The sequence below is a fragment of the Scyliorhinus canicula genome, unplaced genomic scaffold (genome assembly GCF_902713615.1).
Source record: "Scyliorhinus canicula unplaced genomic scaffold, sScyCan1.1, whole genome shotgun sequence".
Taxonomy (NCBI): domain Eukaryota; kingdom Metazoa; phylum Chordata; class Chondrichthyes; order Carcharhiniformes; family Scyliorhinidae; genus Scyliorhinus; species Scyliorhinus canicula.
Window position 1 is genome coordinate 285,658 of NW_024055909.1, and position 20,848 is coordinate 306,505.

At 42.6% G+C, this 20,848-nt stretch overlaps 1 pseudogene; it reads left to right on the forward strand.

Annotated features, from left to right (window-relative positions):
• Positions 1–1,332: 1,332 nt before the first annotated feature.
• Positions 1,333–18,203, forward strand: LOC119961300 (annotated as a pseudogene).
• The last annotated feature ends 2,645 nt before the right edge of the window (positions 18,204–20,848 follow it).

A 20,848-nucleotide genomic window follows, 5' to 3' on the forward strand; every position in this document is an offset into this window, starting at 1 on the left:
AAATTAAAAGAGAATCAGAGTATCATTTGGAATATTCACCGTGTTGAGCCCCTCATTTAAACGGAGGCATCTATGATACCCGATTAGCACCGTGTTCTGTACAGTTTAATTTGTGCTGATTTCCATTATTTAACAATCCCTCTTATTGCTGCCAATGAGTGGAGAAATGACCCGTTCATAACCTGTTTTAGTGGAAGATAAAACATTTATTCTTGTGATATTTTATTATAGAACAGTACAGCACAGAACAGGCCCTTCGGCCCTCGATGTTGTGCCAAGCAATGATCACCCTACTCAAACCCACGTATCCACCCTATACTCGTAACCCAACAACCCCCCCCCCCTCCCCCCCCCCCCTAACCTTACTTTTTAGGACACTACGGGCAATTTAGCATGGCCAATCCACCTAACCCGCACATCTTTGGACTTGTTATATTCCGCAAAGTCCCGATATCCTGTGTTCCCAACACTAGTGAATGTTAGACAGCCGGTGGCCAATACAAACTAGCTGCAATTATTTGGATGCTGAAGGAGAACCTTGCTGATCGCCGGATCCCTTCTGATTCATTAATTTTTCTGTCCAATGCTGATGTCAATTTTATGTTTCTCTGTCCACTCACAATGCGATAACGGGGAAAACGGAGTTCTTTTCCCGCTAATATTTACAGGACTGTCTTAATCTCAAGAGAATTTCGTGAAATGTCAGGAGAAATATTGTATAATGTGAGAATTCCTCTTACCCACAGTCCCACATTGTACAGTGATAGGCACCCACACGGGAAATACAATCACTTTGTTCATCCCGTCATTTGGTTACAGAAACCGATAACAATTCCTCTGGTAGATAATACTTTATTGTTGTAATGGGAAAGAGACCCGAAGTGGTCGAAATCAGACTGACAGACGATTCGTTCCCTGATACTATCATTGAATCTGTTTATGTTCACTCCCTTATATTGGAGTGTAGAAATAAAGGGGCTTAATTTACAATGGAATTAGTTTTTATAACCAAATATTCAGATGTAATTTTGCCATTAGGAAGAGGAGAGGTATTACAACGAATCCATTCAGACAAATAAATATTCCGATACAGATAAAATGTCAGTTTTAATAATAACCCTATAGTAAATCTCTGAGTCCATTCTGTTGGGGGTGTGGAAGGCGGGACGTGGATCCAGTCGCCGCCTCCACCAGGGAATCAACAGGCGGCGCCTGGAAAGCCGCCCCCTTCTGCCGGGTATTTAAATGCCGCTCACTGGGACCCGAATCCAACAGTCCGGGAGCTGGTTTGTTCACTGAGTTCCTGACACAACCATTTCCCCCAAATGGCCAGAAGGATGAGGTGGGCCATTTCTCTCAGTTTGTTGCTGACTTTCCTATCCCGTGAGTAATTTTTATTGTCCAAGTCTCTCACTGTTACTGTCTCAGTGTTAGTCTCTCTCTGGAATGTTCCAGAGTCACCAATCATTTCACCAGCATTAATCCTCGGCCTTTTTGATATATTTTTACAGGTGTCCAGTCGGATGTTGTGTTGACTCAGCCAGAGGCAGAGACCGGGCGTCCCGGAGGCTCCCTGAGACTGACTTGCAAAGCCAGCGGGTTCCGCGTAGGCGGCTTCAGCCTTCATTGGGTCCGATTCGTCCCCGGACAGGGTTTACAGTGGTTGCTTTACTATTATACTGCATCCAACAATTACTACGCCCCAGGGATTGAGAACCGATTTACTGCGTCCAAAGACCTTACGAAGAACATCTTCGCTTTGGACATACGGAATCTGAAGACCAAAGACATCGCCATCTATTACTGTTCATGGCAGCCTACAAAATACTGGGGTGGCGAATACTGGGGACAAGGCACCATGGTGACAGTGACGGCAGGTCAGATTATTGCATTTATTTATCCCTACTCACAAAGTTGTTGCCATTATTCCAATTTTCTGGTTATGTTCCGAATTAAATAGTTTGTTGGCGAGCGGGCTCCTTGAATTCCATGTTGAATTTTAATTGTACCAGGCATTTGTTTTGGTTGGAAAAATATGCATAATAGAAGAAAAACAGCTGCGTCTCCATGAAACGTGTTTCAGCGCACGGTAGCACATTGGTTAGCACTATTGCTTCACAGCTCCAGGGTCCCAGGTTAGAGTCCCTGCTTGGGTCACTGTCTGTGTGTAGTGCACGTTCTCCCTGTGTCTGCGTGGGTTTCCTCCGAGTGGTCCGGTTTCCTCGCACAAGTCCCGAAAGACATGCTGTTAGGTAATGTGGACATTCTGAATTCTCCCCCTCTGTACCCAAACAGGCGCCGGAGTGTGGCGACTCCGGGCTTTTCACAGTAACTTAAATGCAGTGCTAATGTAAGCCTACTTGTGACAATAAAGATTATTATTGACGTGATTTGGTATTTTTCTACGGTGGAGAAGATGTGACTGCGTTACTTTGAATAAGTAAAATTTGTGGAAACATTTTGCGTTTCTGACTTGCCCATGCATTGTTTCAACTCCGTGAGATTGCGCGGTTAAACGTTAACTGATTGCATGAAATACTTCAAGCACGATTGTAGGCAGAAAACAGGCAGACGTTAAAATGAAAAATTAACATTTTCAGATATGTTGGTGCATTTTTAAAAATTGTGATAATTGCAGTTTAAATAAAGACAGGGTTTATGATGCTCGCTCAGAACATATTTTGTAACTGTGGTCACAAACTATTTAATTAACAAGTTCACCAAATGGAGAGTAAAATGAATGTCATTCAAACAGCTAGAATGAGCCAATATCTCTCCGTATTGAATAAAGGTGCGGTTAAATTAATATCATTATCATCAATCCCCTTTCACAATGCTGCTGTGTACTGGGCACAAACAACATGAACGGAAAACTTCAAGTTGTAAGTATTTTTTTTATTATCCCTGCAAATATTTCAATAAGACATTCTGATTCCAATCAGTGTTCAGTTTCACAAGCAATTTTGAAGTAATTGTTATATCCCAGGCTAAAACAGATAAATGAACATTCGCATTTACTTACATAGGAGTTTTATATTGCATTTTGGCAATATATGCATCCGGTTATGATATTATTTGTGTGCAGCCGCAACTATATTATCCCATCAATTTTATTTGTACTTTGACAGTGAGGTAATTATAATTAACCTAATCCTAAACGGTTTTGTGAAGGAATTGTTAATAATGATGTTATGTAAATAGTTGGTGTATTTTCATATGGCTTGAGATTTGCAAATAAAACAGGAAAGTGAGCGAATTATTTTAAATCAAAAGTCTGCCAATAGCATCGAACCTGAAATCAATACCGTCTCCTATAACTGTGCTGCACACAGGAAAGAATCAGAGCTGAAATACTGATTATATCTGACCTTTATGGTTAGTTCTTTACTAAATATTACATTGAACAAGGAAATCGCGCCTTACTTTCTCGCAAACGTTCTGAATGAATTGTTCCCAAGATTTAGATGCTTCAGTTTGGCTCTTCTCGAATTAATAATATATTTATTAACATATTTCCGGCAATTGTGTGAATTGCAGGTGTAATTTTGAAAAATTGCCCGAGTTATTAAATCTAGGTAGTACCGTTACCGCTCACAAACTGCGGATATATATAGGCCCTGACAGTTTCTGATCAATAAAGTTGCTGCCTGTAGGTTATAACACAGACATTTTTTAAATATTCACTCCTGTAATAATATATATAGTTACGATTTACGACAATATTTAAATATGAGAGTCTTGTTTTGCCAACCAGCTGATATTACAGCCCATAAACCGACCGTGCGAAGTGGCCCACTCAAAATTAGGAACTACTTAAAATATTCCACACAAATGCATCATGTAAACCACTTACAGAGGATTAATTGAGGTTATAATACATGAACGTCTTTACGAATATTTTAGTGTTTACATGTTTGTCGGTAAAAAATGGCAGTTATAGGTATTGCCCATTTTAAATTCTTAAAATGTGATTAGATTTAAATAAAATGACATATATGTCTCAATATTTCCCTCTGTTAATTTTATTTGTATTGCGTTACATAGGTTAAGTGCCATACTAATTCAGTTTACCCCAATTATTTCACAAAGTATTAGGCAGAAACATATTTTGAAATGTCAAAATTATTTTTTATTATTGAGTACAAATCTGTTAACAAGCAAATTATCTGTAACCATAATAACTCGAACTTATTCTACACACATGTGATCTCCTACAACTGAGTAATTTCAGTGAGCTCATGGCCCCGGCCGTTAGGATTCACTCTTCCCGCCGGCGGCGCACCCCCTCCGGCGGCTTTCCCGACGGAGTGGGGTGGCTTAAATGGAAAATCCCATTGGCAAGTGGCAGGAGGGGAGAATCCCCCCGCCAACGAGCGGTGCGGCACCGAGCAAACGCTCCTCTTGGATGGGAAAAACCAGTCCCAGATCTCAACGTTTAGGAAGAATGTTTAATTGCATCCAAAATGAATTGAGAAAACAACACATATATTTCGTCAACTGTAAGGTGCTCGGTAAGGAGCTTTGCCTTGATTTCTTTGTTAGCTACATTCCATTACGAAATTATTATGTCAAACCAGTGGAGAATGAGTTTTGAATATGAATGCTTCCCGGTTTGTGTGTTGCTTCCCCTGTCACTGCGTGTCTTTTGAGAACATCAAATTATCCCTAATCTGCAAAGCTTGATATGCTCATATTCAGGGAAACTAAATCTATGTTTTTTCAAGATTGAATGTCAAAGGCGTTATTATTGTAGTAATGGATCATTGATCAAATAGAATCACAGTTTGAATGAAATTGACAGACTGAACGTACTTATCTGCTGGAAACTCGGTTGTAGCACTGCTTGTGTCTGTTCAGATCTGTGCGCGTGGTCACTGTGTTGTACCAGGAACCTTGCTGACTGGTTGTAAACCTTCCGCTTCCTTCTCCTGTATTTCAAGGCGTGCAATCGGATTCATTTCTTCAAAAAGTATGCATGATCAGTGTGAAAGTTTGACTTCATATTTAATTGTATGCATCAGAAATCGGACTCCTGACAGACCGGGAAAATCACACACAATCGACAGCCTAGCAAAAGAGTTTAGTTCGATTTGTAACCGGTAATGTTGGGACTGTTGAATTAGGCAATTGGAAATGAATTTTACTCTACATTTAACTTTTGCTCCTAATGTTCTCTGAATGAGATGGTGCAGAAGGAGTGAACAGACTGCATGAAAAAGTATACAGGGGGCTGGTTTAGCACACTGGGCTAAATCGCTGGCTTTTAAAGCAGACCAAGGCAGGCCAGCAGGACGGTTCAATTCCCGTACCAGCCCCCACGTACAGGCGCCGGAATGTGGCGACTAGGGGCTTTTCGCAGTAAGTTAATTGAAGCCTACTCGTGACAGTAAGCGATTTTCATATTGATCTAAGATTACATGGCAAGGCCAGCATTTTTTGCACTTTTCTAGTTTAGTTTCAGAAAGTGTCGTTGAATCCTATAGAGTCTATGGAATCCTTTCAGTGCAAAAGAAGGCCATTCGGACCATCGAAAGTATAGTTACCCTCTTAAAGGGCACGTTACCTCGGCCGACTACGCGACTTATCCCCCTAACACCGGAGCCCCACCTAGCCTGCACATGGTTGGACTATGGTGGAACCCCGGAGCACCTGGAGGAGTCGCATTCTTAAATCGCTGAAACAATGTGTGTCAGTACACTCAAAGTAATGTTAGGAAGCGATTTGCATGATTATCCCCAGGTAAGAGTGAAGAAATGATTATATAGTTGCAAATCATGATAATTGTGTATTCAAGGGGAACTGAAGGTTACACTATCGTCAGTAGGACCCATTCCACTTTCAGCTGGTGGAGGGACGTGGGTTGGGAAGGAGCTTTGTCGAGTCGCTGTTGTAAGGGACACTGTGCACCGGAGGTAGAGAGAGTGAGTTTTTAAGGTGGTGGGTGTGGTGCGAATTTTCCTGGCGACATTGTCCTTGACAGCGTCGAATTTATTGAATGTTGTTGGATTGGCATTCATAGAGGCATATGGAATTTATTCAATAGTTGTCCCCCTTTGTGTCTTCTCTAGATGATGGTCGGCTTTGATATAAAATTGTTGAGTTGCTCCGGGAGTTGGGGTTTTGGTGGTGGAAGGAGGCGGAGAGACAGGACTTGGGGCGGGAGGGTATTCAGAGGCAGGAGATTCAGGAGAGGTCATAACTTCATAATTGTCCTGTGCCTGACCTGAACGTCTTCTCCCCACATCATTAAACACATTTAATCAGCTTCTATCTCAATAAGTATGTTCGTAAACATCAATTCTCGCGTTACTCCTGTGAACTAATGCACTTTAATTGATTTTAACAATCTTTCTGAAAAATGAACATGCATGCATTTTACTGAATTAATTATGTTTAGGCATTTGAGTATCAAATAATCATTCCATGAGAGCGACCTGACGTTGGACGCGGTTTTATAATACTTTCAGGAAGTGAGAGCAACGCTCCAGCGAGCGGCGTCTGTTCTGGTCTGATAGGAAGCTGCAAGTTATTTTCACTCCCGAAATAGAGAATGATTAGACGCCCATGCCAAATAACCAACGTAAGAAACTTTTGGTTCAAATTATTATTTCATTCTATTCTTTGAAATTGTTCACTGACAAAAATAACAGGATCGAGGTGCAAGTATCCCACTGGGCCACCATACGGAGTATAAAGCCACAGAACTACATTTCTGTCACATATTTCAAGTGCTGCATTTAGTCTGAAATCGGCTGTTTCATCATAAATCTAATTCCTTGAGTGCATTCGATTGACTCAGTTACCTCGGATTAATCAGATCCCTTTATTTTAACGTACGTTTCCATTATTCGAAACAATATAATGATATCAAAGAGCTGCAAGGGAGTATTAAACATTTTCTCCCATCAAATGAGAAAGAATGTGTCCAATGAGTCCTACAGACTGGTAGAATTATGTGGTAGATAACTGAGTAATTCGGCTCATCATGCCCATTTTGACTCTAAAATAGTTCCAATTTGGAGCCACAACTCGTAAATCTGTTAATTAATTGACATATCAAATCACTTTATTCATTCCAGATGCAGCGAACCGGGGAAGACACAATGATCTGGATGATCTTCTCATTTGCAGTAACCACTCTATAATTCCAAAGTCAACACCTTCTGACTGGAGCAAAACACGTTCTGCATCACCCCGAATTTCCTAATTATTTTGTCAATTGTTTCCTTTTGATAACCAGCAGAAAGAATTTCTCCTCAACTATTATATTAACAATATCTCGTCATTTTGAACATATCTCTCCAATAACCCCATAAGACACACGGTTCGAACGAGAACAAGTTAGCTGGTGTAATCTCTCTATAAAATTGAACTCTCGCACACGTGACATGCTTAGTACATCCTCTCCGTATTCTCCACAGGGACTTGACCATCTCCCTAAAGTGGTGGTCAGAAGTTTTCAGAAGGTAGAGCAGCCTGGTCAGTGCTTGAAAAACGTCATCATGAATTTATCCTTGTCGGTGTTCCTATTTACAAGACCAAGTCTTCCATTCGCTTTTCAAGCCACTTTAACAACCTTTCCTGCTGCTTTCAAAAACGTTGTCAATGTGCATCCCTCTAATTCGCCACCCTGACAAAAATTAGTAATCCTTGATATTCCATAATGTAGAGTGTGATTTCCGAATAACTCAGGTATCTGAATTATCCACAAAACAGAAGTGCGAGTTGACCATATCAACACACTTAATGCCGTTAACCCTTCCTTCATTAGCGTGGTAAACTAATCCAAGGGAGATTAGTGGGGCAATTAGGGCCACAGAAAATGCACCTTTTTGGTTCTGAGCTCCTTCAGCCCTCAAGGTAAATTAGATAGATTATAATCTCTCTTTGGCCTTTGTCAGTGCGAGAGAGAGAGAGAGAGAGAGAGTCTAATTTGTTCTGAAGTAGAATTGCTCTATGGACCACTAAAATATCACCGTGGACCCCCAATTCGGTATTTTATTTGTGTGGACCCCCAGTAATGTTACATGGACCCCCAGGGTCCATGTGGACCCCGGTTGAGAAACATTGTTGTAGACAAAGATGACTCAGTGGAATGTGTAATAGTTTGGTAAAATTGAACTTTTGAAAGGAAGATCAAAGTCATGATCAACTGAATAGCTTTTTTCCCCCAGACATTATATTTCATAATTTATAATGCTCTTATTCTTTCAGAGCATGCAGTGATTTCTTTTAAATATGCGATAACTTGTATGACTATAAGTAACATCTGTAATGAAGAAAAGTAAACCAATCCAAATTTTTTTTTAATCCTCTGAAATTAATAGTGAGCTGCAATTGTATGACCACTGCAATGTAGTGCGACGCCCCAAACATTTTCCTCGATCTTGACAAGAGACGCCCTAACCGGAGTCGTATAATGAGAAGTTATGGCAGTTCCCCACAAGCTTTGTCCAAGAGGAAGGTTTAAGGCAGCTTTTAAAATGGAATGACGGATGAAATTTAATATCAAGAATGGGAGAAACTGTGCAGATGTCAGGAGGCTGGTAGTAAATGTATGTAGGAGGTGTCCAATCCACAAAATGTGGAACAGTCTAACTCTAAAATATTTAATACTAAAATATAAAATATTTGGGGAGTTAAGTGAGTTTCTCCACAGCAAACAAGATCTGAAGAAAATCAACAATTCAATGTTCCGAATTCGCTCGGGAAAACAATCACATGGTCAGAATGCACCTTTCGGAATAATGGCCTTCATTTTCTGCAAGGCTGGAATTATTTGAAGGTGTTTTACAGTTGGTCTCACAGCCCACTTTAGCTCCAAGGGCACTGCAGGTCATGATTAGAAAATGTTGGAATTACTTTATCTTGTACTCAGGTTTAGAGTTGTAGGGCTATTTTATAAGCACTCCTTGCCAAGCAACGTTTGAAGCGGAGTTATTATTTTTTGAGGGCCATGGGGCTGGAGTGGACAGGTGTCAATTTCAATAAGGCCAGTTTCCAGTGCAACAACCTGACGACGAGAAAACAGTTTGTTCTTCACGAAAATGTAAATATTTTTGAAACGGTAGTTGCAATATTTGGAAAATGTTCTGCTCTTCTATTTTAATCTAACGAAGTCGACGTCATTCAGCTAAAATCAACATTTTTAAAAATGTGTCAGAGGCAGAGAAAGTGAACATGGGAAGAACAATTCATAATGGTACTGATGGAAACTCAAATGCGGATGTACACATTACTGTCAAAATAATGGAATAGGGCAGCACGGTGGCACAGTGGTTAGCATTGCTGCCTCACGTCGCCGAGGTCCCCGATTCGATTCCGGCTCTGGGTCACTGCCCGTGTGGGGTTTACACATTCTCCCCGTGTTGGCGTGGGTGTCACCCCCACAACCCAAAAATGTTCAGGGAAGGTGGATTGGCCACGCTAAATTGCCCCCTATGTGGAAAAAATGAAGTGGGTAATCTAAATTTATTTTTAAAAATTGAATAAATGTATAACTATAGCCTAATGTTAAGTTGTTTGGTTACTAATTAAAAGCAAACAATAGGATCTGACATGTTCAATCCGTCTTTCTTTTCCAGCGACACCGTCTCTGCCCACTCTCTACAGCCTGGCCCCCTCCTGTCAGCAACACAACACCGACGGCTCCGTGACCTATGGCTGTTTGGCGATGGACTACTCCCCAGAAATCAGCAGCCTTACCTGGAAGAAAGATGGGCAGCCGATCACCACTGGATTGAAGACTTATCCGGCAGTGAGAAACATAAAGGGAACCTACACCCTGAGCAGCCAGTTAACCATCCCTGAGTCATAGGGGGCATGCAGCAAAATCAGCTGTGAAGTTCGACACAGCGGCTCAGACAAGAGCATTGGAATGACATGTAAGTGTTGTGGAACCAGTACAAAATAGGAAATCTATGAATACCTTGTGTAAGGTCTTGGTTATAACGCAGTTATAGTAATCACTATATTCCTGATCCCAGGAAAATCCAGGTTCGTGTCTGTTGACCACAAAAACTGGCATGTATAACAGCTCATTCTATTTATTTTAAATTTCGTCTATAAGAAATATCTAACACTTGTTTTTGAAGGTCGTAAAAATGACAAACCTCCAAATCTTCTCCTCACTGTGAGTTCCAGTGAAGAAATCACGCGCACTAAATTTGCAACCATGGTCTGTTCAATCATCGATTTCCGTCCAAAGTTAATGACGGTGAAGTGGCTGAAGAATGGACAACCCATGGGTTCAGGAATTGTCACCTCTCCCGCCTGTGAAGTGAACGAGAACTTCTCGGCGAGCAGTCGGCTGACAGTCTCCGCTGGGGAATGGTTCAGCAAAGCGGTCTATACCTGCCAGGTCACTCATAAAGGGCTCACACAAAGTCGGAATATCGGCACATCTGAAGGTAAGAGATACAAACCGAGGAAATATTGATAATTCTATGCTGCGATGTTAAGCATTATGCAGAATTTTATTAACCTACAACAACTTCTAATTTATTGCCATGTTCTTTGTGCTTCACTCTGATGTAAGCGCTGTATTAGATTGCTCAACATTCAGGATTTGATCACATCAGCAAAGACATGTTCCCTCGAGTCTGATGTCATTCAGTGGCTGAGTTTCAGTCATTATTGACTTGCCTGGATAAGTGCAGCTCCAACGACACTCAAGAAGCTTGACACCATCCAGGGCAAAAGAGGCCGCTTGATTTGCATCTCTTCCACAAACATTCATTTCCTCCACCTCCAACATAGAGCAGCAGCAGTATTTAGAATCTGCAAGATACAGTTTGTGCATTCTCCCTGTGTCTGCGTGGGTTTGAACTCTACAACCCAAGGATGTATTAGATAGATTTGCCACGCTTACTTACCCCTTGAAAAGATTTTTTAAAAATAATCTACAAAATACACTGCAGGAACTTACTGTGCCTCCGTTAACAGAATCTTCAAATCCCACGACCGCTACCATCACGAAGGACAAGTGCAGCAGGATGACTACCTTCTGGAATTTGCCCCCCAAGTCACTCACCATTTTAAGGTCAGAAGAGCGGATGACTTGCACAATGTTCAGCACCATTAGTAACTCCTCAGATAATGAAGCCGTCCATGTCCAAATGCAGCAAGACCAGGACAATATCCAGCAGTAATAACAAGTGGTAAGTTGCATTCGCGACCATCTCCTACAAGAGAGGATGTAACCACCGCCCCTTGACATTCAATGGGATTACCACCACTTAATCCCTCACAATCAACATTCTGGGAGTTACCATTGAATCCTACAGCGAGCAACTGACCTCCTGATCCCCCAAAGCCTGTCCACTGACAAGGCACAAGTGAGGAGTGTAAAGTAATACTCTCACTTGTCTGGATGAATGCAGCTCCAACAACACTCAAGAAGCTCGACACCATCCACGACAAAGCAGCCCGCTTGATTGCTCCCCCTTCCACAAACATTCAAACCCTCCACCACCGAAGAACAATGGCAGCCATGTGTACCATCTACAAGATGCACTGCAGTAACGCACCAAGGCTCCTCAGACAACAACATACAAACCCAGGACCACTACCATCTCGAAGGACAAGAGCAGCAGATACCTGGGAACCTCACCACCTGGATGTACCCCTCCAAGTCACTCACCACCCTGACTTGGAAATATATCGGCGCTCCTTCACTGCCACTGGGGAAAATCCTGAACTGCCTCCCTAACAGCACAGTGGATGTACCTTCACCTCAGAGACTGTAGCAGTTCAAGAAGGCAACTCAACACCGCCCTCTGCAGGGTAGCTAGAAATGGGCAATAAATTCTGACCTAACCAGCGACGCCCACATCACATAAATGAATAAAAGAAAGAACATGTCGACCTCGAAATTTCTCACCATCGCTTCACTGTTGCTGGGCCAAAATTCTGGAATTCGCTCCATAACAAGGCTGGGGATATATACACCACATGGACTACAGTGGTTGAAGAAGGCAGCTGACCTCCACCTCTCAAGATAAATAATGGATAGGCAATAAATGCTGTCCTAGCCAGAGACGCCGACATCGCATTGATTTCTGGAACCGTTTACTGGTAACAGCTTCTGTTCAAAGCATTGGAAAGTGAATTTCTAAAACAGTGTTGCGTACTGAAGAAGCTGGTGTACCATTTGTGTATTGAAGATTTAAGGAATTGTTAAGGGTTGATACATCGAGGTTGGTATAGTTTCCTTTAGAGAGTGAAGGCTGAATACTGCTGTCCTGATTCTAAAGATGGAATTTGGTTTGATTTTAATTTGTCATTCACAGAGCCTGCCCCTTGCATTGATGTCTCAGTAAATATACTGCCTCCGTCAATAGAACAGGTCTTACTGGAGGCGACTGTAACCTTAACCTGCGTCATTTCGAATACTCCTTATGGAGTCAACGTGTCCTGGAGTGAAGCGAAGAAGCTGCTGAAATCAGAGATTGCTGAACAGCCTGGGGCAGATACTAGGAGTGTGGTCAGCAAATTAAACATCTCGACACAAGCCTGGCTAAGTGGGGCTGTGTTTGGCTGCGAGGTGAGCCACCAGGATCTGCCAACGCCCTTAAAAAAATCCATCCACAAAGAAGAAGGTGAGATTGAAGCAAAGGCCTGTCCCTTATATTTAGTGTTTAATGGACCACATTGATAATTGTTAATTCCAATAACGAAATCCTCCGAAAGCGCAGATCATAGATTTAAGGAGAAATTGGATAAGTGAACGAATGAGAAAGGAACAGAAGGATTTAACACTAAAACAAATAAGGTGTTGAACCTAAACAGAAGCATCGAGCAGTTGCGCCGAATGGCCTGTCTCTATGCTCTAATTACGATTCAATTGTCATAGAAACATAGTAAATTGGAGCAGGAGGAGGCAGTTGGGCCATTCATTATGAACATGGCTGATCACCCAATCCAATAATCTGTGCTGGCTTTCCCCCAATATCGTTTGGTCCTTTTAGAGTTATACCTGACACTGTCTCGATAGCGTCTTAGCTTCAACTGCTTCCTATTGCAGCAAATAACGCAGTCTGACCACTCTCTGGGTGAAACAAAGTTTCCTACTTTCATCCAAAAAGGTGCCTTAGACTATGACTCGGTTTGTGAACAACCCATGATCGGGAATATCCTTCGTGCATCTACGCTGTCTAGTCCTATTGGGATTTTATAGGTTTCCCCCTCATTCTTCCATCCTCTAGCGAATATACAACATAGAACATACAATACAGAAGGAGGCCATCGGCCCATCGAGTCTGCACCGACACACTTAAGCCCTCACTTCCATCCTATCCCCGTAAGCAATAACCCCTCCTAACATTTCTTTGGATACTAAGGGCAATTTAGCATGGCCAATCCACCTAACCTGCACGTTTTTGAACTGTGGGAGGAAACCGAAGTACCCGGAGGAAACTCAGGCAGACACGGGGAGAACATGCAGACTCGGCACAGACAGTTGCCCAGCAGGGAATCGAACCTGGGACACTGGCGCTGTGAAGCCACAGTGCTAACCACTATGCTACCGTGCTGCCCTATAATCCTAAATTACTCTATCCCTCCTCATACATCAGTCATACCAGCCCAGAAATCAGTCTGGTAAACCGTTTCTGTGCTCCCTCTATAGCATGGAAATCTTTGCTTAGATCAGGAGATTAAATCTGCACAGCATATTCCAAATGTTGCCCCCCAAAGAACTGTATAATTACAGCAAGGCATCTCTGCTCCTGTACTCGAATCCTCTCGCTGTAAAGGCCAACATAGCATTTGCCTTCTTCAGTGCCTGATCACTTGCATGCTTACCTTCAGCGCTTGGTATACGAGAACACCCAGGTCTCGTTGCACATGTCTCTCTCTTAATTTATAGCCATTCAGATCATAATCTGCCATCCTGTTTTTGCTATCAAATTGGATAGCTTCACGTTTATCAACACTGCACTACATGTACCTGCATTGTCTACTCACTCAGCTTGTCCAAATGACATTGACGCATCTCTGTATCCTTCTCACAGCCTGCCCTCCCACCCAGCTAGGTGTCATCTGCAAGTTTGGAGATATTGAATTTAATTCCCTCGTCAAAACCATGAATATTTATTGTAAATATCTGGGCTGCAAGCACCAATCCCGACAGTTCGCCAAATGTCACTGTCTGCCATTCGGCAAAATTCAATCCTATTCTGTTTCTTGTTTACCAAACAGTTTTATATCCATCTCAATATACTTACCCCAAATCGATGCGCTTTAATTTTATAGGCTAATATTTTATTTGGACTTTGTTGAAAACCTTCGTAAAATCTAAACAAAGCACAAACACTGGCTCCCCCTCAGTAACTGTACTCGCTGCATCCTCAAAGGATTCCAGTAGAATTGTCAAGCACAAATTCCATTTCCTAAATCCATGCTCACTGTCCGATTCTGCACTGTTTTTCAAATCCACTGCTACAAACTCTTCAATACATAGAAACGTACATAGAAAATAGAAGCAGGAGGGGGCCATTTGGCCCTTCGAGCCAGCTACCCCATTCATTGTGATCATGACTGATCATCAAGTTCAATACTATACCCTGATCCCGCCTTACCCCATATTACTTTGCCCCAAGAGCAATATCTAATAACCTCTTGAAATTACACAACGATTTGGCCTCAACTACCTTCTGCGGTAGTGAATTCCGCAGATTCAGCACTCTCTGGGTGATTAAATGTTTCCTCACCTCAGTCCTCAGAGGTTTATCCCTTATCCTCAAACTATGATCCCTAGTTCTGGACTCGTGCAACATCGGGAACTTTCTTTCCAAATCTACACTGTCAAATATTGTTAATATTGTGTAGGTTTCTATGATATACCCTGTCACTCTTCTAACCTCCATTGAATCTAATCCTAACCGACTTAACTCTCTCCTCGTATGTCATCGCCATCCCAGCAATGATCTCGGCGAACCTTTGCTGCACTGCTCCATAGCAAGATCATCCTTGCTCAGATAAGGACACCAAAACAGCAAACAATACTCCAAGTTTGGCCTCACCAAGGCCCTAAAGAATGTCAGTAAATCATCTGTACTCCTGTACTCAAATCCTTTCCCTATGAAGGCCAACGTAGCATTTGCCTTCTTTACTGCCTCCTGTACCTGCGGGCTTACTTTCAGCGACTGATAATGGGTTTAGAATTTGCATCTCTGCCGACGGCAAGGTGACTGGTCAATAATTCTGTTTTCTATTTACATCCCTATGTAAGTAATGGTGTTAGATTAGCTATCATCTAACCTGGAAATGGGTGGCACGGTAGCATAGTGGTTAGCACTGCTTTGTCACAGCGCCAGGATCTCAGGTTCGATTCTTGGCTTTGGTCACTGTCTGGAAGTTCTCATCATGTCTGCGTGGGTTTCCTCCGGATTCTCCGGTTTCCTCACACAAGTCCCGAAAGACGTGCTTGTTAGGTGAATTGGAAATTCTGAATTCTCCCTCTGTGTACCGGAACAGGCACCGGAGTATGGCAACTTAATTGCAGTGTTAATGTAAGCCTACTTGTGACACTAATAAAAGATTTTATGATAATTATTTTTTTTAACTGTTCCAGAGTATATTGGAAGGTGACACCTATCACTTCTAGGGTAACTTCCTTCAACATTCTCGGATATACATTATCAGGTCCGGTGTCTATATGGACCATCAATCCTATCAATTTACCTAAAACCATTTATCTACTAATATTAATTTTCTTCAGTTCCTCCCTTCAACCAGACCCTGTGTTCCCCAAAATATCTGGTATGTTATTTCTGTCCTCCGTTGTGAATGCAGAACCAATGTATTCATTTAGTTGGTCAGCCAGTCCTTTGTTCCCAATTATAAATCCCTCTGTTTCTGACTATAAGGGGATTACATTTATCTTCACCAATCTTTTTCGCGTCACATACCTGTCGAACGTTTTACAGACAGTGTGTATGTTCCCTGTAAACTTACTCTTGTCCTCTGTTAAGCTCTTCTGAATCAAACCGTTGGTTCTCTTTTGCGGAATTCTAAACTGCTCCTGTTGTTTTTCCTGGCCAATTTGTATACAACTTCCTCGGATCTAATACTTTCACTGATTCCATTGTACGCCACCGTTTGGTCATCTTTCTCCTTTTAGTTTGCGCCAGACAGGAGTAACGGATTGTTGCAACCACCCATATACTCATAGATTATTTGCCATTTCCGATACACCATTATCCCTTTATGTAACGTTTCCCAATGTCTCATAGCTAACTGGCACCTCATACCATCCACGTTTCCTTCATTAAAGTTCAGGACCCTATTCTCAAACTCAAATACGTCACTCTCCATCCAGATGCAAAATTCTATCATTTTATGGTCGCGCATCCCCAAGGCGTCTCGCACAACTGTATTTCAAATTATTCCTTACACGTTACACAACATCCATTCTGGAATTATCTCCTCTCCCGTTGGTGGTTCAACGTTTTGGTTCAGAAAACCATCACGGATATACTCCAGGAATTACTCCTCAACAGTACGATGGTCCTTTTCGATCCTGTTCATAGATTTCTTTGCCTGTCACTTTTCTTATTCCCCTGACTGTCGTTAGTTTGTGTTCCTGATTCCCCCTTCTCTAACTTCTAGCATATATTCCCACACCCTTGTCATTTTAGTTTCAACCCTCCCCAACCACTCAGAAAATGCTCCCCCAAGGACACTGGTTCCGTCCTGTCCATTTGTAACCCATCCAGTTTGTCTTGGTCCCACCTCCTGCGGAACCGCTCCGAAGTCCACAACATCTTAAACCTTCCCACTCGCGCCATATCATCAGCCATTCATTCATCCCATATATCCTGATATTTCGACGCTCAGTTTTTCAGTGGAATGGCCACAGAATGAACTACCTGTCTAGTCCCTTTGCTCTTTATGTTGGTTACCCATTCCGTTCCTGCCCCTGGAGTGTGTGCTTGCGGTGTGACGACCTCTCTATTGGTGCTATCCACTTCACTCTCCGCCTTAAGGATGCACCACAGTGTCCCCAGCCGCCTCTTGGTCTCCGAATGCAGATTTCCAGGAGTTGAAGCTGGACGCAATTCCTGAGAGCCCCTGGCAATGGAAATGTTCCCAGCTTCCCACGTGGAACACAAGGAGAAAAGCCACGCCTTTGGTTTTTCTGCTAAGACTTTTAAATTAAACCTTTCGTGGATGCTTGATGTCAGACAATATTCATTATTCTCGGGCACTTCCCTACTGGTCCACGTTGCTATAGACTATTTCCCTTATAAACTATAAACCACAAAAAGTCCTGACAAACTATAAGTGATAAAAACAGTAAATATTTACCCGACGTTGCCCACTACTTACCAAATTGCTCTCCCTTTTGCCTGTATTGCTGCAGCAGGGTAAGGCCACTCTGAATATTTTTTTTAAAATTAGAAAGCAAACACAAAATATGAAAAAAGCAGCACTTTCCTCTCTGCATCGAATTCCCACTGTGCTCCTAATTCCCGATACCCACACTCACTCTGGCTGTGTCTCGTACTGAAATAGAACTGAGGTAAGATGAGATGACTCATGCGCCAGTTAAGCATCAATAGCAATCATGGTCAAATTAGTCCCTCGTTAGGATTCATGTGACTGGCAGATAATTGTCACCAACTCGCAGTTTACAGAGAGACGGACTGCGCCCGCCCATACACCGGGCTGGATAACAGGATAAACAACAAAGAGGGATAGGAAAACATGTTAAATTGAGGGCAATGCACATTCCTCTCACACCGAGCCACCTGCGCCAATGTCTCTGGAATTCTATATTTTTAAAAACATTTATTGTACATTTTCTGCAGATCCAAATCCGCGGATACCGTTCGTCTCTGTCCTCCTGCCCTCGACTGAAGACGTCTCCGCTCAGAGATTCGTCTCCCTCAGCTGCTTCGTGAGAGGTTTCTCCCCCCGAGAAATCTTCGTCAAGTGGACCGTCAATGACAAGCTGGTGAATCCCGGGAACTACAAGAACACCGAGGTGATGGCGGAGAACGGCAATAGCTCCTTCTTCATGTACAGCCTGTTATCCATTGCAGCGGAGGAGTGGGCCAGCGGCGCTTCTTACTCCTGTGTGGTGGGACATGAAGCCATCCCCTTGAAGATCATCAACAGAACGGTTGATAAATCCAGCGGTAAACCCAGTTTTGTGAACATTTCCCACGCTGATGGACACCGGTAATTCATGTCAATGAGAATCAATCAGACACATTTCGATTCTTAAATAAAATACAATAAAGGCCTTTCATTCAAAACTTAGCTATATGCACAATCGCTCACTTAACCCTGTGTAAATATGTCACGAAAGTAATTCTCTGCCTGGAGTCGTAAATTCTCCTTCCTCTGGCACAAACCTTACATCCACCGCTCGCAGTTCAGATACTGCACGGATTAGAGATGTATTGGAGTTCATTCATTACATGATTCCACAGAGTATTTTCTGTAATATGCCTCCTGCTGAATTCGGATAGTTTTCTATTACTGAGAAACAGCTGCAGCAAATTGAAATATCGGTGTCCCTGGTTCGTTCATTATCTATCACTCAGAATTGGGGTCAGTTGTCAGTTTAGCATCGTGCGCCTCATGGGAATGGAGTGATGGTCATATAGGAACACGTTCTGCTGCTCATCAAAAAGAGTAGAAAGGTTAATTTGTTAACCCTCTACTCCAAACTGGAGAGGATAATTGATGATTGTTAACACGCTTTAACCTCGAATCCCAACCCAGGCAGCAGAGAGAGCGCAAGGATGAATTGAAAAATGAAAACGGCTTGTTGTCACAAGTAGGCTTCAAATGAAGTTACTGTGAAAAACCCCTAGTCTCCACATTCCGGGGCCTGTTTGTGGAGGCTGTTACGGGAGCCCAGTACACTAACACTTCCTTGATAGTGGTGGGGGGCGTTGACAGAAATTATTAACCCATTGTAATCACATTTCTCCATCAGAGTAACGAAAAAGGACAAATGTTTGCACATTGTTTTTTGAATTCCCTCCGAAGGAGTTTTTAAAAAATACATTTAGAGTACCCAATTATTTTTTCCAATTAAGAGTGGCCAATCTACCTATCCTACACATCTTTGGGTTGTGGGGTTGAAACCCATGCAGACACGGGGAGAATGTGCAAATTCCACACGGACAGTGACTCGAACCCGGGTCCTCAGGGCTGTACAGTAAGAAGTCTTACAACACCAGGTTAAAGTCCAACAGGTTTGTTTCAAACACGAGCTTTCGGAGCACGGCTCCTTCTTCAGGTGACTTCTGAGGAAGGAACTGCGCTCCGAAAGCTCGTGTTTGAATCAAACCTGTTGGACTTTAACCTGGTGTTGTAAGACATCTTACTGTGCCCACCCCAGTCCAACGCCGGCATTTCCACATCATCTCTCAAGTAACACGCTTTTGCACAGAGCTGTGAATACTATTCCCTATCATGCACGCCACCAGAACCAGGCATGGCTGTTGGTGAAACTTGTAGCAAAAATCAAAAATACCCACATGCAAACACACGCACAAACACAACCGCAGATAATATGCCATCACAAGCATGCAAGCAAGCAGGGACCCACAGGTAAACATTAACAAATGCACTTGCAAACTCTAACAAACACAATAATGTAGACATGATGACAAATATTATCTTGGAAATGAACACATATATGTGGACACAGATGCATGAACACTAACAGGCACATACAGCCACACGCATTTCATAGATAAACTAACATTAACAAATTCACAGTGACACACATAGGCGCAGATGTTAACAGACACGCATAAGGACACAAATATATATGGCAAGAACAGACATTACCACATAAGTCCAAGAACATAGAACATAGAACATTACAGCGCAGTACAGGCCCTTCGGCCATTGATGTTGCACTATCCTGTGAAACCCTTCTAAAGTCCCTCTACACTATTCCATTATCGTCCATATGCCTATCCAATGACCATTTGAATGCGTGTAGTGTTGGCGAGTTTACTACTGTTGCAGGCAGGGCATTCCACGCTCTTACGACTCTCCGAGTAAAGAACCGACCTCTGACATCTGTCCTATATCTGTCTCAATAATAATAATCACTTATTGTCGCAGGTAGGCTTCAATAAAGTTCCTGTGAGAAGCCCCTCATCGCCACTTTCCGGTGCCAGTTCGGGGAGGCTGGCATGGGAATTGAACCCTGCTTGTTCTGCATTCCAAGTCAGCTATTTAGCTCACTGTGCTAAATCAGTTAATAATAAGAGGCGGCACAAATTGCCACAGTGGTTAGCATTGCTGCCTCACAGCGCCAGGGCTATGGCCTTGCATGACTGTCTGAGTGCAGTTTGCACATTCTCCCCTTGTGTGTGTGAGTTTCCTCCGGGTTCTCCGGTTTCCTCCCACAGCCCATAGATGCGCTGATTGGGTGGGTTGACCATGCTTACTTTGCCCATTAGTGTCCAAAAATGTGCAGATTAGGCGGGGTTACAGGAATAGGGCAGGTTAATCGGGTTAGGTTGGGTGGTCTTTCGGATGGTCGGTGCAGAATCGATGGACCGAATGGCCTCCTTCTGCCCTTTAGGGGTTCTATGAATAAACAATTTAACAGGATCATACAGTCAAAAATATTAACATACACACAAATGGAAAGTCGAATGCATGCAAAATGTCGTATATTGCACATCCAGACACTTAAACAGAGATAAATGCAAAGATAAATTTATAAACATACATATCAACACAGCAACACATTAACGAGAAACACATATTCAGATCATGCATGTTCATTGATATACTACCACAATGCACACACACAGAGGCAGACGCAGATGCATTAATATATCCATCAATCCTCATTAGAATGTTT